The sequence below is a fragment of the Danio rerio genome, chromosome 23, assembly GCF_052040795.2.
Source record: "Danio rerio strain M-AB ecotype USA chromosome 23, GRCz13ab, whole genome shotgun sequence".
In the NCBI taxonomy this organism is placed as follows: Eukaryota; Metazoa; Chordata; class Actinopteri; order Cypriniformes; family Danionidae; genus Danio; species Danio rerio.
Genome location: NC_141043.1, coordinates 10,361,681 through 10,389,288, shown reverse-complemented (window position 1 = coordinate 10,389,288; position 27,608 = coordinate 10,361,681). Strand labels below are relative to the sequence as shown.

General features: G+C 36.4%; 1 protein-coding gene and 1 long non-coding RNA gene across 5 annotated transcripts in view; one reads left to right on the top strand and one right to left on the bottom strand.

The window, feature by feature from the left end:
• The window catches only part of plxnb1a (plexin b1a), a 199,131-nt gene that overhangs the window by 16,003 nt on the left and 155,520 nt on the right, over nt 1–27,608 (top strand). The window lies entirely within an intron of this gene.
• Nucleotides 1–27,608, bottom strand: part of LOC147838166 (uncharacterized) — a 148,051-nt gene that overhangs the window by 47,813 nt on the left and 72,630 nt on the right. The window contains exon 2 of the long non-coding RNA XR_015523258.1: nt 9,561–9,952. This is a non-coding gene — a long non-coding RNA (uncharacterized LOC147838166). The remainder of the gene's footprint in view (nt 1–9,560; nt 9,953–27,608) is intronic.

The window sequence follows — 27,608 nt, the reverse complement described above, 5'->3', positions numbered from 1 at the left end:
GCTGAAACGTGAAAGGTCTGCAGAATTTGAAAGATCAGAATGCATGACAAAGCTGATGTCTCCTAAAAGAAAGAAGCGATTTATTCGAAACTGCTAAAACTGCCAGCAATTTCTGTTTCACTTCTGTGATCTTTAACAGATTTGCCTTATGGCAAGTCACTGGCTGCCTTTAAACATCCTCTACTTTGACCCTCAAAAATAGAAGTGGTTTTGTGTTGACCACATTTTTCTGAGAAAAAGTATTTATTATTAAGACAAAACTCATACACTGAAAAAAAAATGTGATCAGTTTGTCAGGACAGCAAATGTTTTTAGTTCATTGTAACTGATTAAACTGAGTTAATCATGTTCTAACTTAATTTAGTAAGTTACGCAAGCTGTTTCAGGTAAGTTCAATGAACTATTAAGGTTAATTTGATTCAGCCTTAACCAGGATTTTGTTACTGTGTAGTTACTCAAACAATGAAATTAATCTCTCAATTGAAGCTAAATTGTATTTGCACTTGTATCTGTTGTTTGTAATGAGAGACTTTGATGACATGATGACTAATTTAAATGTGCCTGATTGGCCATTGGATTCATTAACTCAAAAGAAACATGTGATTAGATATAATCTTCAGTGTTTAAACAAGGAAACATAACTATATCTGTATGTGATGCTAAAATCTGAACCTTTCTTTTCTTTTTACATTTAATTACATTGTGAAGGAGTATTTTTTGCCCAGTGTTTTATAGAATTTATATTTATATTTATTATAAATAATATAGTACTAAGGTAGTTGTGGTGGCCCAAGTTCGATTCCCAGACTGTCCTTTGTCAATCCTGTTCCTCTCTCCGTCCAATGTTGATCTGTCTGTCTACTGTTCTGTCAATAATTTATTATATATAAATAAAACATTTCATTAAATTCCATTAAAACGGAATTCATATAGACATGTAATAGTTGGGGCAATTGCTGGGGTTTTTGAAAGCCTTGATGCTGAATGTCCAATAGGTTATTTTTAAATGACATCATTGATGAAGCGCAAGACTTAGATGGAGAGTTGGAAGTGATTCTTCTGCGTAGGATGCGCTATTAGAACATCAAAATGTTTCTGTTTTATGTTGTTTATAATTGCTTAAATTAGCCAATATAAGAAATGCCGAACAGCTTTTGAAGACTTCCAAAAGTTTTTGCCCATAAAGGGGGGAAAGTTCAAGGAAAGAAACAGAAGAAAATGCAGCATGTAAAAACATTCAATACATCCATGTGTACACACTTTTTTGAACACAGTAATTAATTTGACAGCCAGAATAAAGATTAAACACAGGCCTAGCTATGTGTATAAATATGTGAATGTGAATCAGATACAAACACCACCACACTTATACAAAATTCAGCAGAATATAAATATGTAATTTACTGCAATGAAATCTCCGTCTTGTTTTGCAATAATCCAAGTCTTCACTGGCGTTTTGGTCGAATTACCGAAACGTTAACGTCTATATGCAATATGCATAGCAGTGGTGAATGTTTGTTGATGGTAAGTTCGTTGACTGAAGAAAAAAAAAAGAAATGCAACCCTTAAGACAAAACTAGACGGTTATTATTGTGGAGCACTGTCCCCCTTGCAAAAATAAATAAATAATAATGTAGACTAAGCGTCCCTGCCCGTGTATGCTTTCATCTGTTATTTTGTCTGGAAGATCTGCATGGGGAAAAAACTACAGTAATATATAGGGATGTAACGGTATTGTAAATACCGTCATACCGCAATATTAATTTTTTTCGATATTACCGAAGTCGCATGACTCGGTAAAAATATAGGTCTTCTGAGAAAATTTGCTCAGGCGAATGAAGCGAACGGGAGGTAGCGAAAACTACAATTCCCATCAGCCCATGCTTGACCATCATCCCTTGCGGTCTGTTGTCGCTACAGATCCAGTAATGCGGAAATGGAGTGTGCTGCTAGAAGCAGGGATGAAAAAGAGCTGAAAAACTTTAAAGCGGGTGTTGTCGCCGCGCGCGTACTGAATAGCGGTGTTGTCGCGCGAGTTCTTATCAGCTGTGTTGTCGCGCGAGTTCTTATCAGCTGTGTTGTCACGCGAGTTCTTATCAGCTGTGTTGTCGCGCGAGTTCTTATCAGCTGTGTTGTCGCGCGAGTTCTTATCAGCTGTGTTGTCGCGCGTGTACTGAATAGCGGTGTTGTCAGCACACTGTTCAGATTGATGCAGACATGAGACCTCTATCTTACTCATGGTTTGTCCTCTCAAGTGGGGGAAAGACAATGCACAACGTTACCCACTGCTGTCAACCTGGGCCAAGTCATATCTCTCTTGTCCCAGAAACCTCAGTCCCAAATGAGAGGGGTTTTTTTCTGTTGCAGGGGACATTGTAAATGCCCAGAGATATCAGCTTTTACCAGATTATATTTATATGATAATTTTCCTTTAAACCCATCTCTATCTAAGTGAGTGAGTGAGTGATTAAATGTTGAATGTGATGAGTTTTCAACAATACTAAATTGAAACTTTATTTATTTTTAAATGGTTTAATATTTTTTTGTTATTAAAATTGAAGTTCCTGTTTCAAAGCTTACAGATAGATGGCTAATTTGTATGTCATTGACACTTTTGGCACTTTTTTGAAGTATTTTCATAAGTTTTGTTTTTTCCTGTAAATGATTCAATAAATACCGTACCGTGACATTCATACCGAGGTATTACCGTACCGTGAAATTCTGATACCGTTACATCCCTAGTAATATATAATAAACATGTTTTGGACTACATAGTAAAGTGTATAATGTGTACAAGAATACTGTAATATAGTAAACTGATAAACTGCATTGTGATCGTGTATAATTATAGCATAAAAAAACTGAAGCCTAATATAATTTGTTTATTACTATACTGTAAAAACATCCTGGTTGCCTTACATTTTTAAGCTGACTCAAATGATCGTTATGAGTCCATTGAACTTATATTATGTTAAACTGACTTAAAACAGCTTGCGTAACTTCTAAAATTAATTTAAAACATGATTAACTTAGTTTAGTAAGTTACAATGATGTAAAAACTCATGCTGTCAGGACTAATTGGTCATATAATCTTTTACAGTGTACAGCTTTGTTGTACAACAGCAACAATATAATTGCTACGACAGTTTAATTCAAGTAATTATCTATAGTATCCTACCATAAAATATAGTATTTATTTTTTCATGTAACACAATAGCTTATACAGTATCTACCGCCTCGATGGCAGGCAAATATATTTAAGTTCAGTAGAAAACTTGGTCCTCTTCATGATATAAGGATCATGCTCAACATATTCTAATTCTAATTCTATTAGTCACATTTTCTATTTATATATCCTTGAAATATGGTATAAAAAGCAAACATATGGACTTTCCACTGTATCTCCCATTCAGTTTATTTACTTCCTGTCCTCCATCTGAATTTCGCGCATCTCCAGAACCACGTGTTTAAAAGCAACCTATATTGTAATAGGTGTTTAGTTTCCATAATGAGCAGATTCTCATAATTTAAGTGAGAAATTTAGAAAGCATACATTTTTCAGAAATAAGACAATGTGAAGTGTACTAAAAGAGGAAATGAGAGTATTAAACATAAAAGAGGAACATTTAAAATGGCAATAATGTGAAGCTATTCAAATTAGGGTGTAATTGACGGGCCGTTTTTAACTAGTAGAGTCAATGATGATCTGTTTTCACAAGCAATTAGATTTGGGAAACGTAATGCCTGCACATTTTTGAAAACGCATGCAAAAGTGCAAATTGTCATTATTCCACATGCATGAGTGAATTACTTGTAAGGAAATAGTGGTGCTATTTAACACGCTCGTATAATGGCTTTAAATGTGGTTAGTTTGCACTCAGTTCCACTTGCAGGCACCGCTGTACAGTAATGCAAGCTGGCTGGGCTAACCTTATTTGTCAGGAAGCTGTAAAAGATCTATGCGCTGGCTAAAATCAATGAGGCCAAACCATTGCACGAGTAACGAGCCCCCTTTCAAGTGCCGATCCCAAGCATCTGCCCCCCTCTCTTCAATCGCACCCTCAGAGAGAAAGCGGGATTACACCTCTCAGTGCTGAATCACCCCCTTTCCTTGCCCAAATCTCAAATGATCGGGATAATGAAGAGTGTGGGGGGAAGAGAGAGGGATGGTGGGAAGCCGGTCTGACTCAACACACCCCTCCTTCTCCAGTGATGCCTGCTCCGTAATCCCCTTAATCCCATTGGCTCTGGAAATAATGCTGTTTGATCAACTGATCAATTTATAACTGCCACTTCATCCGTGCTTCACATAGCTGAGGACAGAGCGTTGAAGGCATGTGGAAACTGCTGTGACTCATAAATAGTGACATGGTTGAAAGCCTTTTTTTTTTGGTCTAGATTAGGACTACAAGATATATTTAAAAAAACTGACATTGTGATATTTTGTATTTCTGAAATATTAATTGCAATATAAAAATAATTACGCAATATGACTTAAGTAAAGAAGAACTAAACTTTACAAGTTTTACATTGTTTTGGGATGAATTTGTAGGGGAGTGCATCTCTATAAAATATATTTAAAAAAACAAGCAAATTAAAGCAAAGATGAAAACAAAATAATAGCACTTTATGGTTTTCAATGGAATATTGAGGTACAGAATAGGGCTGTGCGATTTGGGGACTATATATAGGTACAGAAAATGGTTTGTGCGATTTGGGGAATTTATCTAATTCAGCCTGATCTCTCAAGAAAACGTAAGTATTTTACGTTTTGGCAGTTTAGTGGCTAATTCGTACAAATTCATACAAGTTCAGTCGTAAGAAATTGTACGGTTTTAAAAAGGAGGCGTGGCACCTAACCCCACCCCTAAACCCAACCGTCATTGGGGGATGAGCAAATCGTACTAAAATGTATGAATTAGATCGTACGCAATTGGATCTAATTGCGTTTTTTTTTTATAGATAATTTAATTTGTGATTTAATTTTGTAGTCAAACTTTAGCTCAATAATCTGTATTGTAACTTCGTACGGCTAAAATGCTTTTAAAAAAAGTTTTAAAAAAAGGAACTGAAAAAAGTATTACCATAAACATTTACTCAAATTTATTTAAAATATTCAGAAATTAAACTCATTTTTTCTAAGAGCAAACAGTTTTTATACAAATAAATTATTATACAAACAAAATTATGATTATAAAAATACAAAACACTTAGATAACTAACATGGTTTATAAGAGCCTTTCTGTAGCTTATATTTAATATATTTATATTGTCTAAAACAAAATAACGATCACAGATGCTTTACAAAATATCATGACGTTAAACGTACAGCTGTGGTACTCCAAAATTTAAAATATATCCAAAATATATCTCCTATCCTGCATTTAGATACGTTTTTTTTAAATCCCTCTTTGGTCACTGCATTAAAAGGCAGACACGGTCTTTAGCGAAGTAGTGCGTTTATGGCATTAGTTATCTCCTGGGTAGAGTTACACCAGCTGTTTGTAAGTTCTTTCTTAAATTGGAAGGTAAAGTCCACGCTAGGGGCTTTGTAACTAGCTAGTTTGAAACTAAATTTGTTAACATGTTCTTTAAGCAAACTGCAGTTAGTAGGTTGTAAGCTCTCCATCATGCGTATAGTCGCATTGAATGACATAATATCCAATAGGGAGCTTTTAAATCGTTAAACTGCTTTAAAACTCTGCAACTCGTGCATCTATATATAACTGTCCTGTGAAAATGAAATGACAAATTATATTTGTATAGTATAGTACATTACAGTCAGTCACTACAGATGATGCACATACGTGCATTGCGAGCCGTGAATGCACGCGAAATACATATGAAGTTATAAAAACATTAATCTTTCACTTTTTGTGACTTTGAAACTAAAATAATCCCATATTACCGATGTCATGTTTTTCTTTGATAAGAATTCATCTAATAATGCTTCTGAAGCGTCAGACGCCATCATTCCACTCATCCGCGGTTTCCTTTTTGTTTTGTTTTTTATTTTGTAGCCGTTTCACATAGTTCGGTTGCACAATTCTGATTGTCAAACTGTCACACACAGATGCCATGAAAGCATTTGCTCTGGGTGAGGGAAATTAAACAATACATATATATATTTCATATCGTAGCCTCTTGTGGTTAGCTAATCACAACATTTCAAAACATGATTTGATTTAATTGATCGCACAACCCTAGTAAAGAACTTCACTTATTAAAATTAAAATAAACCTAGTCATCTTCATTTATTGAATAATTCAAAACAATGAATCTTCGTTAAAGCGGGAAACTTTATCATTTCTTCTGCCCAAATGGTTTAAATTTGCTTTAAATATTACACTCGCAGGCCTTGAAAACACTTTCAAGTAAATATATTTCCCACTATATAGTTCAAAGTTACAGTGACTCCACAAATGGTGTACTGAACCGTTCATGGTTAATTATAATCCCAAGTTGACATTGCAGATCCTGCGGTGTCACTATTGCAGATGCACACATTGCATTATTGATCCTGAAACGATATTTTGTTTAGCCCTAATTTGTTTACAAGTTAAATGTGCAGATCCAACTTCATTCGTTCGTTTATTTGTTCTTTCAGTCATTCATTCATTCATTCATTCATTCATTCATTCATTCATTCATTTTCCTTAGTTTTAGTCTCTAATTTATCAAGGGTCGCCACAGCAAAATTAACCGCCTACTATTCCGGGGTATGTTTTATGTAGCTGATACCCTTCCAGCTGCACCAAGTAATATCTAATTGTGTTTTTTTGACAGATATTGCGATTGAATTTTATTTGCGATTAAATTTAAGTTTTATGCTGATTTCATTTAATTCAAGCTTCAGCTCAATAATCTGAGAGCCGTGGCAACAATTCTGTGACAGCTCTTAAAAATATCCTTGACATAGGGTGTCGTGGGTATTCATAAGCGACAAATGGGCTTCGTGACGCAAGATTCACTTGTTTCTTCTCATGTAATGGCATAGTTCATGACAACTGATAACATGTCTGCTATGCCTCATGACACCACCGCAGAAACATATTTATTTTATATTGCAGCTTCTTGCAATTAACTAATCGTAACATTTCAAACTGTGATTCGTTTTTGATTGAGTGCCTAATTTAGTTCATCCAATTGACTTCTAGCGCATATCTTAGGACTATGGGGGGAAACTGGAGCACCCAGAGGAAACTCACGCCAACACGGGGAGAACATGCAAACTGTTAGAGACAAGTTTGGCGGTATGGGTAGGTTTAAGGGTGAGTTAAGGTGTAAAGGATGGTCAACAATGTAGTTGTAGATGTAACTACAGAAATTAATAACAGATGTAATTACATGCATGTATTTAATCAAGCATAAGTACAATGTAAAAGTATGTATGTACGCATTGAGTATATTGTAACAAACTTGTAAATTCAGTGTAAGTACAGATTTGTTAAGGCCAATTAATATAAAGTTGGACCAGCAGCTCTTTGGCCATATTTCAGCGAGATGCTAATGGTTTAATCTGATTCCATGATCTATGCTAAGCTAAGCTAAAAGTGCATCCAGACCCAGAAATCAGCTGAATGGATTCAAAAACAGTAAAACTCTAATGTTTAACTGTGTTCCTTCAACAAACTTTAAACTCTGAGACTAGCTGCCCAGAATAGCTGCACATTGATTGGCTAAAAGTAATTTCACCAGTAAGCACAGAACAATAAACTCCCGCTGTACTTGATCATGGCCATGGCTGCTTGTTTTACCAAGGTTTGCTTATGTAACAACTTTTAGTATCCACACAGCTGAATTTACTGCTGAACGAGGGGAATGTTTTCTTGGATTAGGAGTCGGTTCAAAATCATTTTTGCTGAGCGGATGTTCCAGCACTTGTCTTATCTCTAACGCTGTGCTCAAAGTCAAAATCACAGGCCGAAATACTTTAAAAAGCCTCCAGCAAGTTTTTGATTTGATTCTGTTTTCGTTGAAAGAGTCGTCTAATCTCTACATTCATGAGTTTTAAGTAACAGTTTGGATGCTTTAAAAAATAATTTGTTTCATTTATTTTTTATAATATTTATATGTTATGTTATTTGTTTGATATAAATTTTTTTTTGCTGATTATAATTGCATCTAAAATAAAGTTTAAACAAAAACATGCTGGGCTTATAGAAATAAAACATATGGTACAAAACAACAATTTTTACCTTTAGATATTTATTCATTCATTCATTTATTTTCTTTCACCTTAGTTCCTTACTGATCAGGGGTCACCATAGTGGAATGAACCACCAACTATTCCGGCATGTGTTTTGTGCAGCAGATGCTCTTCCAGCTGCAACCCAGTACTGAGAAACACCCACACACTCTCACGTTTACACTCATACTCATTTGTATTTTCTACTGGATCAGGGGATTGGCTGAGCCATTTTACAGCTTGATTTTCTTTCTCCGAAAGCATTTGAGAGCTTCCTTGGCTGTATTTTGTGTCATTGTCTTGCTGAAATGTCCTCCCTGGTTTTATCTTCATCATCGTGCTAATGTAGATGTTGGACTGAAGCAGCTCATATTAATTTACAATGACAAAGGGCAGAGGGTTGCTGAAAAACAACTGAGAGATTTCAGCTGCTTTCTGAGCTTTCCATATCTCTACAGCTCACTTTCTTCATGTGTACAATAGTTTTTCCTTGTGTCATTTCATTTTATTACACATAACTTAATTTGTAAACTAATTAGATTTGTTTTCTTTTCATATACAGTTAGGTCCATAAATATTTGGACATCGACACAATTCTAACATTTTTGGGCCTCATACACCAACACAATGGATTTGAAATGAAACACAAGATGTGCTTTAACTGTAGACTGTCAGCTTTAATTTGAGGGTATTTATATCCAAATCAGGTGAATGCTGTAGAAATTACAACAGTTTGCATATGTGCTTCCCACTTGTTAAGGGCCCAAAATAATTGAACAATTGGCTTCTAAACATGGCCAGGTGTGTTATTCCCTCATTTTCCCAATTACAATGAGCAGATAAAAGGTCCAGAGTTCATTTCAAGTGTGCTATTTGCATTTGGAATCTGTTACTGTCAACTCTCAAGATGAGATCCAAAGAGCTGTCACTATCAGTCAAGCAAGCAATCATTAGGCTGAACAAACAAAATAAACCCAGCAGAGAGAAATCAAAAACATTAGGCATGACCAACACAACTGTTTGGAACATTCCTAACAAGAAAAAGCTCACCAGTGAGCTCAGCAGCACCTAAAGACCCGGAAGACCACGGAAACAACTGTGGTGGACGACCACAGAATTATTTCCCCAGTGAAGAAAACCCCCTTCACAACTGTTGGCCAGATCAAGAACACTCTCCAGATGGTAGGTGTATGTGTGTCAGTGTCAACAATCAAGAGAAGACTTCACCGGAGTGAATACATAGAGGTATCATCACAAGATGTAAACCATTGGTGAGATTCAAAAACAGGAAGGCCAGAATAGAGTTCTAAAAAAGCCTTCACATTGCTGGAACAACATCCTATGGACAGATGAGATCAAGATCAACTTATACCAGAGTGATGGGAAGAGAAGAGCATGGAGTAGGAAAATAACTGCTTATGATAAGCAGTGAAGCATGGCGGCAGTAGTGACATGGCGTGAATGGCTGTGAATGGAACTGGTTCTCTTGTATTTATTTATGATGTGACTGCTGATGAATTCTGAAGTGTTTCAGGCAATATCATCTGCTCATATTAAGTCAAATACTTCAGAACTCATTGGATGGTGCTTCACAGTGCAGATGGAGAATGACCCAAAGCATACTGCCAAAGAAACCAAAGAGTTTGTAAAGGAAAAGAAGTGGAATGTTATGCAAGTCAATCGCCTGACCTACCTTCGATTAAGCTTGCATTTCACTTGCTGAAGACAAAACAGAAGGAAAAATGCCTTAAGAACAAGCAGGAACTAAAGACTGTTGCAGTTGAGACCTGGTAGAGCACCAACAGGAATAAAAACCCAGCATCTGGTGATGTCTGTGCATTCCAGACTTCAGACTGTAATTGACTGCAAAAGATTTGCAACCAAGTATTAAAAAGTGAAAACTTGATTTATGATTATTATTTAGTGGGAGGCACATAAGCAAACCGTTGTACTTCCTACAGCATTCACCTGATTTTAGATTAGAAATACCCATAAATTAAAGTCTGCAGTTAAAGCACATGTTCAATTCAGTTGTGTTGGTGTATAGAGCCAAAAATGTTGGAATTGTGTCGATATACAAATATTTATGAACCTAACTGTATATATTTCTTTGTTTGTTATCAACATCTGGTGAAAATTTCAAGTCAATGTCAATTTAAGAAATACATTTTATTTGTTTAATATTTATTTCCCCCACTGTACATACAAAATAAACATGTACAGTACACATATAATATATTATGTAAATGCAAGCTTTAATTTTGCATGTGATCAATCGTGATTAATCTTTAGACAGCTCTAATTGAAACAGATTAAAGAACAAATGAAAATCTTGTTATCATGTTGCTTACGCTTGGCATGTGTCAGCCTTGGCTGAAGCTTCGTTCTCTGTCTTCAGGGTGTTACTGTTTCGGTTTTAATGCTGAATTAGTTGCATCCCACACAGACGGGTGAAAAAGTTAATGGATTTCCTGACAAGAAATTAAACTAAACATGCTCATAAATGATGAAATGATGCGTTCCTGTGCCAGGCCCGTGCCTTGAGGGCAAGAAGCATAAAGCGGGTTTTGTAAGCATTTCCCTGGGTCTCCATGAATCTGCAGTGTGTCATTATTATGGGATAGTGACAGCACTGTTCTGCTGATACAATTAGACTGGATTTCTGCGCTCTGTCATCATGCTTGTATCATGGTTATGTACTCTTTCATTTGATTTGCAGGCTGTTTCATTTTCTGGGATGTCTGCTCGTAAAAGTGTGTATGTGTGTGAGATTGTCTGTTTCAAATAGACCTTGTCAAAATATTGTAATCTAATTTAACTTGCATTCCATGTCCTGCTAACAATAACAGTAGTCAAGGCCGTTTGTCTATTTATCTACTCAGTGTATTATCTTTGTCATGGAAATCGTGTTTATTAGGGGTCATTTACTACTTAAGGAATCATAAACATGATACAGATATGTGTACTAGGAAGGTGAAACACAATTTTTTACTACAATATCAGCTACCAGTGGATATGGTTTTTTTTAATTTTTATAAAATTTGTTTCACTTGTTTTTACATTTTAGTTTCTACATTTAATTTACATTTTGTTCATTCATGTTTTAGCTGTTATCTAACACTTAAAGCCACTAAAAATTAAATAACACTTTTAAATAAAAAATCTAAAGATTAATGTCCCTATTCATTCTGTACATTATTATTATTTTGTGATGCATAAATTTACTTAAACATTAAGGATTTAAAAATAGTATTAAATAAATTAAACTAAATTAAATTAATTTTGGCAGGACATTGAATTCCAATATTTTTTTGTGAATAAATCACAACAAATCAATTGATTAATTGTTTCTGTTAAATAATATATATATATAATGTAATATAACATATATAATGTCAGTTCCATCACTTTATAACTAGTCACCAATTTTAAACTTTCAAATGTTCAAAGTTAAGCTTACATTTGACCTTTTCAAAAAAATTTTGTGGATCATTTTTAACTGCCTGCATATAAACATTCACAATTTTGCATTATTTTGCATTATTTGTTTTGTTTTGTTTTGTTTTGTTTTGTTTTGTTTTGTTTTGTTTTGTTTTGTTTTGTCTTATCTTTTCTTATCTCATCTTATCGTAGCTTATCTTATCTTATCTTTATTTTATTTTATTTTATTTTATTTTATTTTATTTTATTTTATTTTATTTTATTTTATTTTATTTTATTTTATTTTATATAATCTCTGAAGCTTTTTGCACCTGTATTGTATTTGATTTGATTAGATTTTGTTTATTTTAAAATAGACTCTCTGAAGCTAGTTCCATCTGTATTTTCATTCATTCATTCATTCATTTTCTTTTCGGCTTAGTCCCTTTATTAATCTGACGTCGCCACATCGCAGTCAACCACCAACTTATCCAGCATTTGTTTTTCATAGCAGATGCCCCCTTCAGTGGCAACCCATCACTGGGAAACACCCATACACTCTCATCCACACACATACACTATGGACATTTAGCTTTCCCAATTCACCTGTACAGCATGTCTTTAAACTTGTGGGGGAAACCGGAGCACCCAGAGGAAACCCACACCAACACAGGGAGAACATGCAAACTCCACACTGAAATGTCGAGTGACACAGTTGAGGCTCAAACCAGCGACCTTCTTGCTGTGAACGTGCTACCCACTGCACTACCACTTCACCTGGCCCTGTATTTAATTTTATTTAATTTAATTTAATTTTATTTTATTTTATTTTATCTATTTTATTTTATTTTATTTCAGATATGTTTTGGTCAATTGGTTTACAAGTAGATGGAAGATTAATTTAATTTTTTAATTCAACTACCAAGTTCTTATTATTCCTATTGGTAAATATAACCATTTAATTAAATTTATTCCAGTGTTTTTAAATACCTCTGGAGGTTGTCAAAAGTGGACAACTCAGACCCCATTTAAACCATCTTTTTGCGTCATCAACCAGCAATCAGACTGACAAAATCACATCCCAATTCTAGGAATAAGCATGGTCTGTATTGTACAACTACAGTAGTCGAGCAATAATCAATAGCATCTATTTAGCACAGTTACTGAGTGATCTCATTAGTCAGTAATCAACTCAGTGTGTCCCTACCAGAATTAATTACACAAGCCCTTTACATATAGACACATTAAATGTCATCATTACGTGCATGCAAAGAGTTGCTTTTTCCTCCATCCTCCTACACAGAGAAGTCAAGGCCTTCTCAATCCCGAGGATCACACTCAAGCAGAAGAGTGCCTTTAAATTACTGTGTTTACTGCTTGGCTTTTGCTGGACCATGAGAAGTGAACCCTTCCCTGAAAGATCCACTCACTGACTTTAGTGTTATGGTGGAAGAGGGAAAAATAAAGCAAGGAGAAGGATTTTCATGGCCTAAACTGCTGAGCCTTGTAATTAAGCGGAGAAGTTGGCTGAGGACTCAGGTGGTTGTTTGTTCCAGCTTCTGGTCAGTAAAGAGGAAGTCACTGAAAACTATGTTTTGACCACTGGGAAGCTTGTTATCTTCAGCCACAGCAGCGATGTCTCTGCACTGTTTGTGTGTTACGGTTACAATTGAGTAAGTACAGTAGTGTTGACGTAGTGTTGAAGTACAGCTGTGCTATGACAATATCAGCAGAGGCTCATTGGAATTAAGTGCTTTGCCCTACATTTAGATGAAATGGCAAATAAGTACTTAAGCATATAATACACTTTTATTGACTGCTGTTTCTATAGGTAAATATGGGGCAGTATGATGACCACATTTATTTCTTTTCACACTAATGATATTTACACATATTACATATTATGATATTAAGGACATATTATCAACAAATAAAGGATTTTTTTTCATGCAGTTCTTTGCAGAACAGCAAATTAATACTACATAACAACCTAACCATATCTGTGATTTGCAGTGTTAGGTCGTAGTCACACTAGGTACAGTTGCCTCGAACCGGGCCAAAGCACGCTTGTCCCCCCTCCCGTCTTCCCCGACGGCCCGCACTCACACCACAAATGGGCCTCGGCATGCTTACGTCAGCTCTGCTGCGCTGTTCAGTGAGAAGCGCTCTCTCACTCAGCAGCACAGTGGAGATTTCTCTAGTTATATAGTTTCAGTCGTTTGTTATGCAGTAACATGCAGTCAAATATTTCGTCAAACAGTCCTTAGGGATGCGGTGACATGCAGTTATAGATATTTCGCTGAACAGATCCTCCACTTTTGGCGCTCATAATCATAAAGCTCTCGTGATGCAGGAATGAGGAGGTCTGCTGAAGCCGCGCAGCTGTCGTGCTGTGAGGAGTTCTCGTCTTTAATAAACTACGGCAGTTTGCGTTCACTGAACAGTAAGAATGATTAAAAAATTCATATGAAACAGCCCCTTAAAAGTCACGTCTCGCTTTCAGTTTCGCCCAAGTCCCAAGTGAACCGCGCTCAGGTACACCTCTTCCAACCGGGCCAGGGCCGGCCAAGTGAACCGTGCTTGAGCCCGATTCAGCACACTCACACTTCTCAAACGATCCGGGAAACGGGCCTGGGCACGGTACGGATGGCATAGTGTGAGTAGGCCCTTAAAGGGTCACGAAACACCAAAACACATTTTTTGAGCTGTTGACAGTCGTATATGTGTCCCACACTGCTATAAACACTATTAGGACACCTATATTTCACTAAAAAGTGTAAATTGGTTGTTTTTGCGTTATTTCAAGCAAATTCGTACTTCCTGTTTGAAACGAATTTTTGAAGCTGCGTCACGGTCATGACATAATAGCGTGTATTCCAGCATGCAGACTGGGCGTCTGTGCCAGAGTGAGTCTTATTACGTCTTACAGTGTGTTGTATTAATGCATGAGTAAGGCTTGGTTCAAACCAATCAGCGCGCTCTATTGTGCAACTTCATTAATATTCATTACTATCACCGTGTTTTCAGGAAAGAGACGCCACGTTGTGTTGGCAAAACAAGCGTGAAGTGTTGCTTTTATAGTTTGCTGCAGTTAAGTTTCGTTTTCATTTTCTCTCTGTGAGAACTCAGACTCACGTGTGGATTAACAGTGTACGCGACGCGCGACAACAATAACTTACGTGTCTAAGGAGGATTATTGTTTACCTGAGAGCTGTTCTCATCTGCAAACGCTGAGATCTGGATTCGTTTGTAGTATTCTCTTCATAAAGACGCAGCTCTAGTTGCTGGTGATTGTCCTGTCTCTACAGATTTGGTAAGTGAGCGACCAGTGCTCTTTGTTTATTCAGTTTGTTCGTATCTAACAAACTATTGCACCGAGTGTAAACACGTTAGCACCACAACCAAACTTTAACCTCGTGTAGGGTTTTTACCGCATTTAGTGACCGGAATAACACGCGTGGCTTTCTGACACTACCTGTCGTGTGCATCTAAGTTTCTGGGAAATGCAGAGGGTTTTTTTTCTCTCATTCGCCGTGCGGTATAAAACATTGCATGAAAAATACACGCTTAGAGCAGCTCCTCGAATCAAATATCTCGTGTGTCGCGAGGGGCATGAATGAATTCCCTGAATGAAAGAGCCAAACTGCAGTTAAAGTCCAACATTTAATAATTTGGCAAATAATTCGACTACAGATGTCCATGTAGGTTAAACACCATCACATTCTCCTGTATGTGTGTGTGTGTGTGTGTGTATTTTGACTCTGAAACTCGCGCGTGCCCAAATAGACACTCCCACACCATCCCACTTTTCTTCCTCCGACACTCCCCCCTAAACAGAGCTGGACACGCCCACTTTTCTGACTTTTTCCAAAGTAGAGGTGTGAAAACACCCTGCTGAAACGAGGGGATTTCATGGCCCTTTAAGGCCCATGCACACAGAGATGTTTTTGCTTGCGTTTTCCTTCGACGTTTAACGCCTCGTGACTAAATAAAGGGCGTCAATTTGATCGTGCACACCAGCGCGCAAAACGGCAGGCGCAAAAGCATAATTAAAAAAAAAACGCCTCATGCTCGTTTTTTTTTTTTTGACGCACCGCATTAAAACCTTCTCCACCAATCAGATCAACACTTTTGTTTACGTGCATGGAGCTGCTAAAGTTACAGTAAACAGAACTTTGAGGCGCTCAAGCGCAAAACTGTGAATGCGAGCGCACATTGAAGAAGATGCCCAGAGACAATATGAATGTGGAGCTGCTTATTGCTTTGTGAATAATAATCATTTCTTCATCACTAGAGCTGGAGCTGCTACTTGAACCATCTATGCTGGTTCGAGTCACAAGTAACTTTAACAACAAGCGTGTGAACTTCCTCTCTTCCTTTTCTTCTGTGTTACAAGCGGGTGTCGGACGCTTAAAGTTGTGTAGCTGCATTTAACGTCAAGGAGTGATTTTGCACACTCTTCTGCTTGACGACAGGGAAAATCGCTTGGGTTTAAATATGGAAAAATGTCTCGTAACACGCTGACAATAAACGCAAACGAGAGCGTCCCGGTGTGTAGGAGCTTTTTGGCAGTAGCGTTGCTACAAGTAATGACGCTTATAGCTTAACTACATTTCTCAGTAGATTTCTCAACAGTCAAGTAGAATAGTAACGTCCACACAAGCTATAATTACTGATCGCAGATTATTAAGTGACAGCATCGGCATTCACAGAGCTGTGAGGCCGTTGTCTGGGTGATAAACGTAAATCCATATGATGATGACGATTTCTTCTTCTTCCCACAGTGGTTGACAACAAACTCTTTGGTGCATTATTGCCACCTCTCGCTCTGGTCGCTCTGGTCCAACCAGTTAGGCCAACATGAGAAATTAGCTTGATGGAAAGATGACTGAGGGAGAGGAGTTATTTCTGAAGCAGGATTCCTTGTGACAATACTGTACGCTTGAAGTACACGTTAAGACGAAATATCTTTAATTCTGATGCTTTGCTCATAATTCAATGCGAAAGTGCGCTCGTTTTTGCGATTGTTTTCGAACTTCCGATTCAGTTGCCTATGACTAGGAATAATAAAGGACAGAAAACGGTTAAACTACTTGCTCTACAAAGAAGTGTTTGCATGACAGTATAGACAAAATAGAATAATATAATAAGAAATATTAGTTTGCAACATCAAGCAGCAAAGTGAGCTATTTTTAATGTCTAAAAATTAATGGAAGTGAATGAGACCGGAAGTCTTGAGCCAAAAATATTTGAATGGCTGCGCCCACTCGAACGTGGAGAATAAGGGTAATAGTAATTACTATAATGTTTATGAACTAAAGTGAAGTACTCACATTGATTTATTGAGGTATAACCTATATATATATAGTTTACTGCAGTAAAGGGTAAAGTATACTGTGGTAATTACTATTAGTTTATAGTTAGTAATGATACTACATTATGTAGTGTAATTCACAAATGACGAGTTGTAAATATATATACAATATAATGCTTATTCCTAAAGATTTCCCTTTACTATAAATTACTATAGTATTTTAAATGTGTAACACCTGGTTTATACTATATACTATATATAGTTTTTGTTTGCTACAGCATATTATTTGCAGTAAATATGTTTTATTGACAGTTTTCTTGATCACTAAGATATAATTGAAGAGGATTTAAGTTGGTTTGATTTAAAAATGAAAATCAAAAGATACTTTTCCCAAGTATCTTTTAGCTTAGCTTGCTACTATTGCCAGAGGGTAGCTTTTAGTTTAGTTAAGCTACATTTAAAGGAAAATAGCAAATAGCTTAGCTTAAAAAAATCAAGTAGCTTTCCCAACACAGGTGATTTGAAATAATTGTAAATATTTTTACCTTTCCTATCTTTCTCCATATGGACAACTTTTCTGGTCAGTTTGCTCTCAGTAGCTCAGCTTGTATTCAGTTGTACTTGTGATTCAGAGCCCTCGGGTTGCAAAATCAAGGTTAAAAATACTTACAGTAGTCGCAGTGAAATTTTAAAAACAAAAACAGCACAAAGAAATTTCACTTGTATAAACAAAGCAACCCCAGTGATAAATCAGAAAATAAAAATAAAGTAATTTAATAAATGAAAGGGACTAAATAACAAACAAATGGGGGTATTCGCCAATCAAAGCAATCATAATGTTCAAATATAATTATCAGAGTATGATCAATTGTTCCAATAAATTGTTGTTATAGCACTAATTAGTTTTGAGGAAATCTGATTGATAAACAGTTTGAAATTAGTGTTGTGATTTCGGTTCCAAGGAGTGTATCCTCTTGAGATAAACGACTTGATACAATTCACCCATCCACTCTTTGAAACATGGAGGGTTTTAAGTCTAAGGTTTTGGAGGGTTTTAAGTCTAAGGTTAAGGTTAATCCTCTTTTTTGGCTAGAGTTAGGCCCGTCAAAAGGGTCCATTGCTGGGACTTTGGCAAAGTGTCTAATGTCTCAGAATATCCAAGAATTGCAAGACCGCAGTGAACTTTTATATTACGTTTGCCTTCAAAAATTATTGGTTTGGTTTAGGGAAAGGTGAGTGATTCACGATTGGTGATTTGAATGACAAGCCCCGCCATCTCGTGGATGTGTACAGGAAGGACATATATCTGAAATGTACAAATAAACGTAACACAAGCAAAATATTTCAGATTCAAAAAAATGTGAACAGCACCTTCTAGTGGATTTGTCATCTGAAATGTGCAACGAAACGTACCCAGATGTTTCACAAAAATGTAGGCCTATGCATGTATTTCCAAGTAGACTGGGATGGATAATGTGTATACTGATGGAAAAAAAGTCTGTCATTTCATATTATTCCAGACCCCCTAGTTTTTCGCGGTTCCGCGATCGCTGAATCCAGCGCAAAATCAACAAAAAGTCACACATTTTTGCGATCCTGCTAAATTCTTAATTAAGCGCAAAATAATTGCAAAAAAAATTGAATAATCTCATAAAGCATCCAATTCCAAACCATATCATAAAAATATATTTATTTCAGTATGCAATTTATCGTTTATTGTATAGGCGTCGTATACGCAGCACACGTGATGTATTTGAGTGTCTCTCGAAAAATGATGTCTCACCTGTGCCCTCACAAACAATGAATTACATGCAGCCTGTGTGTGCAGTAAGCAGACTCAGATGAACCGCGAGTGATTTACATGCGAAGGCAATGCAAAGATTAGCCATCCTGTTGTGCAGGTTGGGCGTTTTGTGCGTTTGACGCGCTTCAGACTGCAAAAATAGTGTGAGCAAACAGAACAATGGAACAGACAGAAAAGCAAGCAGCTTACAATGATTGGTTCAAGGATTGGTTCAGTGATTGGAAATAGGTTCAAGGATGATGGCTGTCGGACGTGACCGAATTGAAGGACATCATTTGTGCTTTACATGTAGGCCTATGGCTGGTATTATGATGTTCATGAAATCGCTAAATGATTTTGCTTAACTCTTTTCCTTCAGTTAATGAGAGAAAATGTTTACCTGTGATGAGTTTTACGACAATCTGTGTTAAAAAAAAATTCAAAGGGGGGCTAATAATTCTAACTTCAACTGGATATATAAATATAATATTTTATTGCAAAGTTGTCTGCTAATTTCTGGGAATTACCACCACGAAATCAATCAAATCTTGAAAAGCTACAGGGTATAATTTTTTTTAGGGAAGGTCATTTTTTTAGCATTTCGATGAATACAGTATTATACTGTAATCAAAGAAATGTAAATAACAGAATAGGGAGACAAGTTTTTATTTCAAGATTATAGCTTGAAAGTACAATGATTGCATTTTTATGTATTATTTTGGATTATTTTATGTTATAAATGTCCTTAATATTTATATTTATAGTCTATTTTCTGAAAGAATTTTGAATAAAGTAAGAGCGGTAATCACATATAAACCACAAATACTGTAAACATCACATTTAGTTTAGTTGGTAATAATAATGTTTAGTTAAACTAATAATAATAATAATAACTAATAATAATGTGTAGTCAATACATTATTCAGTAAATTTGCAGAAAAGGTAATATATCATTATAATAATTGTTGTTGGGATTTGAGATGTCTTATATTGTGGTATGAGATTTTTGTCATATCGCTCAGCCCTAAAAAGTATGTCATGCTAATGGTAGGCCGATGACATTGCTAGGCTTTGAAAGCATACACACATAATATATTCCCAATGATCGCTGACATCTGTTTTGCTTCATGCGCACATCCTCTCAGGATATTCATGTTCTTTGTCCATATGTCTTGTTGTGCTGAGAGATGAGTATATTATTTTTAAGGAATGCACATATTAACTGTGCACATATGACCTAGATGCTTACAGTAAACGACCAAGGGAGTGCAGCCTTATGATTGGACAGTCTGTTTCTTCTGTGATTTAATGATGCACAGTTATTACTCAATATGCCGTTGTTGTTGACAGTATTTTCATTTAGCAAGAATGCACTGAATTGATCAAACGAGACAGTAAAGACATTAATATGAATTACTGTATGTAATCTGAAAGAGTCCTAAAAAATACATAATTACAAATGTAAACATCAAATCAGCTCGTTTGAATGATCAGCTTTACTGGCTTTCAGAAAGTTTTGTGTTGACTTTACAATTTTACTTCTTACATTCAAGGCACTTCACAATCTTGCTCCCGAATATCTTACCGAACTTCTCCATATTTATACCCTCTTAGATCTGCCAACTCTTTCTCCCTGGTGCCACCTCACACTCGATTGAGCACAATGTGTGCCAGATATTTTAGCTCTGTGGCTCCTCTGCTATGGAACTCGCTTCCCTTGGACCCAAGCCTCAGTGATAGTCTTCACACTTTTAAATCTTGTGTTAAGACCCATCTTTTTAAGAGGGCTTTCCTATGACTATACTTTATCATGCTATGTAATACTTACCATGTGTTTATACTTAAACTTCTCTCATCTATTTAAAATTTTGTCTGACAATGTTTTATTTTTTATTAATTGTTTTATTAATTTGTTTGAGTATGTTTGTTGATGGGCGCTGTCGCCAGCAAGAAGGTCACTGGTTTAAGCGTTGGCTGGGTCAGTTGGCATTTGTGTGAGGAGTTTGCTTGTTCTCCCTGTGTTGGCGTGGGTTTCCTCTGGGCGTTGCGGTTTTTCCCACAGTCCAAAGACATGCGGTATAGGTGAATTGGGTAAGCTGATAATGTATGTGTGTGAACAAGTGTGTATGGGTGTTTCCCAGTGAAGGGCATCCACTGCGTAAAACATATTCTGAATAAGTTGGTGGTTCATTCCGCTGTGGCTACCCCTGATTAATAATGGGACTAAGCTGAAAAGATTGTTGTAAGGTGACCTTGGGTGTCCAGAAAGGCATCATTTATGTATAAAATTATATAAATAAATGATACATAAAATTAATTATAAAAATATATAATAATAATAATAATAATAATACTATTATAATAACAAAAATAATAATAATAATAATAATAATAATAATAATAATAATAATAATAATTATTATTATTATTATTTATATTTATATTTATATTAATAATTATTATTGAATATTTACAAATTGACAAACTGCACCAAAAGAAATGACTTTTAAGTGTAGTCAAATTCAATAAATTTAATATTTACACAATATCTTCATGTAATAAATGAAATGAGTGGAAAAAGTTACATATTAATATTAATTTACTTGTAATATTTAAATATTCTTTAATCATTGTAAACCTAGTATAATGTAAGTTTTAATAATGGATGTAATTTGAGGTAAGAGGGGAATATTTTGGAAATAAAAGCAATCTTAGATGATTAAATTTGAGAGAAAGACTTGTTAGAGTTTAGTCTTAATTAGTTTGAAGATTAAAAAGAGTTTTGAGTATTTTTTTTCAGTTTTACCACCTTCCAGAGGAACAGCACTCATGCGTTGGGTCTTGGCATTTTTAATATCAGCATTAATGTTTAAGACTTACTCAGAGAGCCATAGCTGTGCTAACACAAGCTCTGAGATCAGTAAGCATTTTTAAAGTAAATTTGCTCTTGGGTTCAATTTACTTAAAATAAAGTAATATAGCACATTCCAAGTGGAAATGCATGTCTTAATTAAACAAAGTTACACAAAATGTACTAATCAGATTATTAGACTTACTAATATGACTATTTAAATTGATAAAAGCAATGTTCCTTAAGCTAAAACAAGAACTTGACATTATCTGGTTCATTTAAATAATCTATATAAAATCAAAAATAAAGAAAATGGATTAACTTTTAGTTCATTAATTAAGGGTTGTTAGGTAAAACATTAAGTAAAATGTACATGTTATTGACAAGTTAATTTTACCTGATAAAATTTACTTGAAATTTGTTCGTGCAAATTGTTACGAGGGTGTTTTAAAGTAAATCTTGAGAGGTTTTTTTTCAGTGTGCTTTGCTAGCCTTGAATTGAGTTTTCTTGTCAGTTTTATACAACTGAAAAAAAGTCACAAACTCCATTTCCATGTGCAGTTGTAGCTAATATTAGCTCAAAACCCTGCACAAACTCATAGTTTAAAAATCCTCTGGGAACAGCATGCGACGCTGTCAACCTTTGACTTACTGTTTTCAACATACTATCAATTGGGACATAGAAATATGTCATCCAGCATGACAACACTAGCTAGTGTATCACTGGAGCAATTCTGACCAGGCCATATTTTTCCACTTATACTTCACAGACTGACAGCCACAGGAAGTCCTAATGGACCTCATCATATGTCCATATGTCAAAAGCTGAAGCATGCACACAGCACTTTTCACTGTCAGGTGTTTCAAACACAAAAACACTGTTTAAAGGCATGCATAATTGCCTGTGTTAAGTGCAGAAGCTAATGGCTGGGGTGCTAGTAGAGTTGGTTTTGACTGCATTAGTTAAGGGTGGGACTGCGCTGACACCATGCAAAACAGCTAGACCTCCTCAGAAGGACCATTCACATCAGCCCAAGGTAAACTTTCACTCCGAACACCACAAATCTCTCTTTATTTTGCTGTAGTTAGACGCAGTGATGGAAAAAGGCTGCAGTGTCCAGCCAGAGCTTGTTAAACATTACACACACACACACATGGAGGCTCTGAGGGAACAAACAACTCTTCTGGAGATGAAGAGTTGCTGGAAAACTGCGATGAATCTTATTCCTTTTATTTTTAGCGCTTTTTCCAATCCACTTGAATGCTGTCATCAGGAATCAAGGTCCTAACGTGGTAAAAATGTAAAAACAACTGCTCATGCATCTCTAGATGTTTTGTAATGTTTTTCTTTTTGTGTGTAATATGGCTGTGCAGTATAAAACATGCAGTCCCAAAACTCAAAGTCTCCTATGTAAGGGATTTTTACATTGCAGGATATGCAATGTTGAGTGAGTCTATATATTATTATTCTATAGTCTAAATACAGTGCATCCGGGAAGTATAGCGCTTCACTTATTTCAAATTTTTTATGTTACAGCCTTATTCCAAAATGGATTAAATTAATTTATTTTCTTTAATTTCTACACACAATACCCAATAATGACTATGTGAAAAATATTTTTGGAAATTGTTGCAAATTTATTAAAAATAAAAAACCTGAAAAATCACTTGTACATCAGTATTCACAGCCTTTGCTGTGAAGCTCTAAATTGAGATCAGGTATATTCTGTTTCCACTGATCATCCTTGAGATGTTTCAGCAGCTTAATTGGCGTTCACCTGTGGTAAATTTAGTTAATTGGACATGATTTAAAAAGGCATGCATCTGTTTATATAAGGTTCCAGGGTTGACAGTGCATGTCAAAGCAGAAACCAAGCATGAAGACAAAGGAATTGTCTGGAATTGACAGGATTGTCTCGAGGCACAAGGCTGGGGAAGGTTACAGAAAAATGTCTGCTGCTCTGAAAGTTCCAATGAGCACAGTGGCCTCCATCACCCATAAGTGGAAGATGTTTGGAACCACCAGGAATCTTCCTAGAGCTAGCCGGCCATCTAAGCTGAGTGATCGAGGGAGAAGGACCTTAGTCTGGGAGGTGATCAATAACTCTGGTCACTCTGTCTGAGCTCCAGCATTTTTCTGTAGAGAGGGGAATCTTACAGAAGGACAACCATCTGTGCAGCAATCTACCAATCAGGTCTGTATGGTACAGTGGCCGGACGGAAGCTACTCCCTGCCTGGAATTTGCCAAAAGGCATCTAAAGCACTCTCAGACCATAAGAAACAAAATTCTCTGGTCTGATGAGACTAAAAGTGAACTCTTTGGAGTGAATGCCAGGTGTTACGATTGGAGAAAACCAGGCACCGCTCATCACCAGGCTAATACCATCCCTACAGTGAAGCTTGGTGGTGGCAGCATCATGCTGTGGGGATGTTTTTCAGCAGCAGAAACTGGAAGACTAGCATAGAGGGAAGATGAATGCAGCAATGTACAGAGACATCCTGAAAGAAAAGCTGCTTCAGAGTGCTCCTGACCTCAGACTTGGGCGACGGTTCATCTTCCAATATATCAATGGAGGGGCTTCACAACGTCATTGAGTGTCCCAGCCAGAGCCCAGACCTAAATCCTATTGATCATCTCTGGAGAGATCTAAAAGTGGCTGTACACTGTCGCTTCCCTTCCAACCTGATAGAGCTTGAAAGGCATTGCAAATAGGAGTGGGCAGAAATTGCCAAAGACAGGTGTGCCGAGCTTGTGGCATCATATTAAAAAACACTTGAGGCTGTAATTGCTGCCAAAGGTGCATAAATAAAGTATTGAGCAAAGGCTGTGAATACTTCTGTACATGTGATTTTTCAGGTTTTTTATTTTTAAAACATTTGCACCAATTTCAAAAAATCTTTTTTCACATTGTCATTATGGGCTATTGTGTGTAGAATGTTGAGGAAATAAATGAATTTAGTCCATTTTGAAATAAGGCTGTAACATTAAAAATGTGGAAAAAGTGAAGCGCTACGAACACTTTCCCGGATGCACTGTAGGTTGCCAAGCATTCATTCCAAGGATCAATACACAAGTAAAATTATGTATTTTTACCTTTCTTTGTCTGTAGATAAGCCTGTGTTGGCAATGGTACATTATACAATTACCTTCCCCCAAAAAACACAATCTGAGGCTGTGTCATTCTTTCCACTATACTGAATTTCCAAAATCGCCCAACCGTGTGGGAAATTTAAACAAATATTGATGTGCCCGGATAAATCATTTATAATAAACACTGCAGTATCCCATAAAAAAACAAGGCATGTCCATTTTGATTTAATGATAACTTTAAAACTTGACCGCTCTAGTCCCTATTCATTGTAATTTCCTTTATGTGCTCCACTTTAAAAAGGAAAGCCATACATTTTTATTTTTATTTTTGGTTGAACTACCCCTTTAAAGTTTTGGCTCGTTTCAGAGTCCATAAGGTCAATCCTCTCATGGTGAAGTTTGTGTATTGGTCGTCGCCCAGTTTATTGCCTGACGAAGGCCTGTGGTGTGTTGAAAAATGTTGATATCCCCACATCGCTTCATCATTTTTTTCTTCATGCTTCCATACATGTCAACTGGATTTATAGTCAAGTGTTTTCTCTTAAACCACAGTCGGCCTGTAAGAGCTGAAGCTGCACTTAGGCTTACACTGTTCAGCTCTCAACTAGATGTGAGCAGGCATAGGTACAGTAGGTTTTATTTGTAGCTTTCTTAAAACAACAAGCTGCAGTGGGGTTTGACAAGCGTAATGCATTCTCCAAGATTTCAGTCTCTGAAAAAGCAAAGTTGATGAAACCATATGTTTGGTGTTACAAAATGAAAACTTATCAAGTTTTCCACTCTTGCTTCGGATCAGTGCGCTTGATCATTCATGTGACTCAGGCACAAACTGATACGATAAAATTGTCATTGTTAATTAAAAGTCTACAATTGGCATGATGTGTATTTTCGCTGCTAGTCTGCATGTTTTCAAATCAAACAATGTTGCAGTTTTGATGACTATAGAGAATCATGGGAGTTACCCAATGTGCTACCCACTGCGCCACCGTGTCACCTTGATTGCAAAATATTGCAGTATATTAGAATACTGTACCAAAAACAATACAGTATATTTTAAATTCATTATACACTTCCAAGTATTTAGGTTAAATTAAGTTAGAAATTTATATATTTATTCAGCAAGGATGGATTCATTGGATCAACATTTCCTTTACCTTTAATCATGATTGTTTCTTGAGTAGGACAAAAGAGAATTATAATTAGGCATATTAGAAAGATTTCTGATGGATCATGTGACACTAATATATTGTATATTTTTATTGAGAAGGAAAATAAATGAATAAATGTTATTGATTTGATTGGCTGGGTACGTGTCATGCTGTGTCTTAATGTAGTCTTGGCTCTGGTTTGAGAAACAAGCAGAACTATATTATATTATATAACTATATCAAATATATTCTGTGAATGTTTCTCAGCAAACAGTCCATTAAAAAAAAGCAAAAATGTATGATATGAAACATTTTTTGCTCGTTTTGCTTTTCTACCTTTACCATAAAGTAACAAATCAACCATTTGATCGAGCATGTTTTTGAAAGATTAATACAAACATACTAAATATTTATATTTATTTATATAAATATTCATGGCACCAAGTAACATAACTTTATAAAGTTAGGGCTCTTAGAGGGTAACTTAAAAAAAAAAATAGGCTTACCTTGCAAATTTTCACCAAAAGTAATTCACATTGCAGGAGTCATTTTCCTTGTTTTTGACTTCAGTGGTAGCAGCAATGTTGTAATCAAGCAGCAACCTTCCGGTCTCCCTCAGGAAGCCAATATGGAAAAAACTGAAACTGCAATTCATCTAAATTCCGCTAGTCATGGCTCTATATCAGGGGTCTCAAACTCAATTTACCTGGGGGCCGCAGGAGGCAAAGTCTGGGTGAGGCTGGGCCGCATAAGGGATTTCACAAAAACAAAGTCCTCAAATGTCATTATTAACAGTTTTAATTATTTCTTCTGAACATGAAGTGTCCTGAACATTAATAGAACATTGAGTGAAGATTATGAACGGTTCTTCTGAACATGGCATCTTTTGCCTACTTCTTGCTGCCAGAGACTTGACAGCGCTTCTCACAAATCTGAACCACATTTGGCTTTAGAACGGAAGCAGTTGAGACCCTCGGTATGGCTTGAAGATGATCATCATTAAGTCTAGAACTGTCTAGACTCACTCAAAACTTCCATTCCCTCACCTAAAAAAAAAGGCGTATATATATGTATAAATAAAACACCCCCACCCCACTCCAGTCACATCAGTCTGTACCAGTCTGTATCTACCTATAATATATATAAGATGCAAGCTGTAGGTAGGTAGGTGGCAGGCTGCAGATAGGTAGCTAAGTGGCAGGCAGGGAACAGCTTACCTTGGTTCTGGCCGGCGCGACTTCCCGCCCGTCACAGCGTCTAACAAAGGGGCGGGGTGCGTGGTGACGTCACCGACACCCCCGCCCCTTTGTTTACACGGCGGGCGGGGAATGCCAGTGACCGCTGTGTACAGATAGAATCAGCGGAGCGGGGAGAACTCTCTCTCCCAGCTCCGCTGATTCTGTCAGTGTACAGCGGTCGGCGCGGGCCACAAAATATTGCTCTGAGGGCCGCAAATGGCCCGCGGGCCGCGAGTTTGAGACCCCTGCTCTATATGGAGCAAATCTCTATTGATCCCACTGTTCAAATGGCCAACTTTACAGCAGGAAAAACATCAGCCTGGTACAAAAAAAAACGATTTTGGTTCATATTGCTAACATGAACTGACAACTGTGAGGGGGGTGAATTTTTTTATAACTCATCTGTTTCCTTTATATTAGGTTATATTAAGTCTATAAATGACAGCTAGGTCTTGCTGGTCACCGTCACTTCACCTCAGCTGATTCCGGCTGATTAGTCGTTGATCTCTAGATATAAATCGTATTTTTGTGTTGTTTTATGTGGCTTTACACAGACAGCTGCCTTTTGGAATTA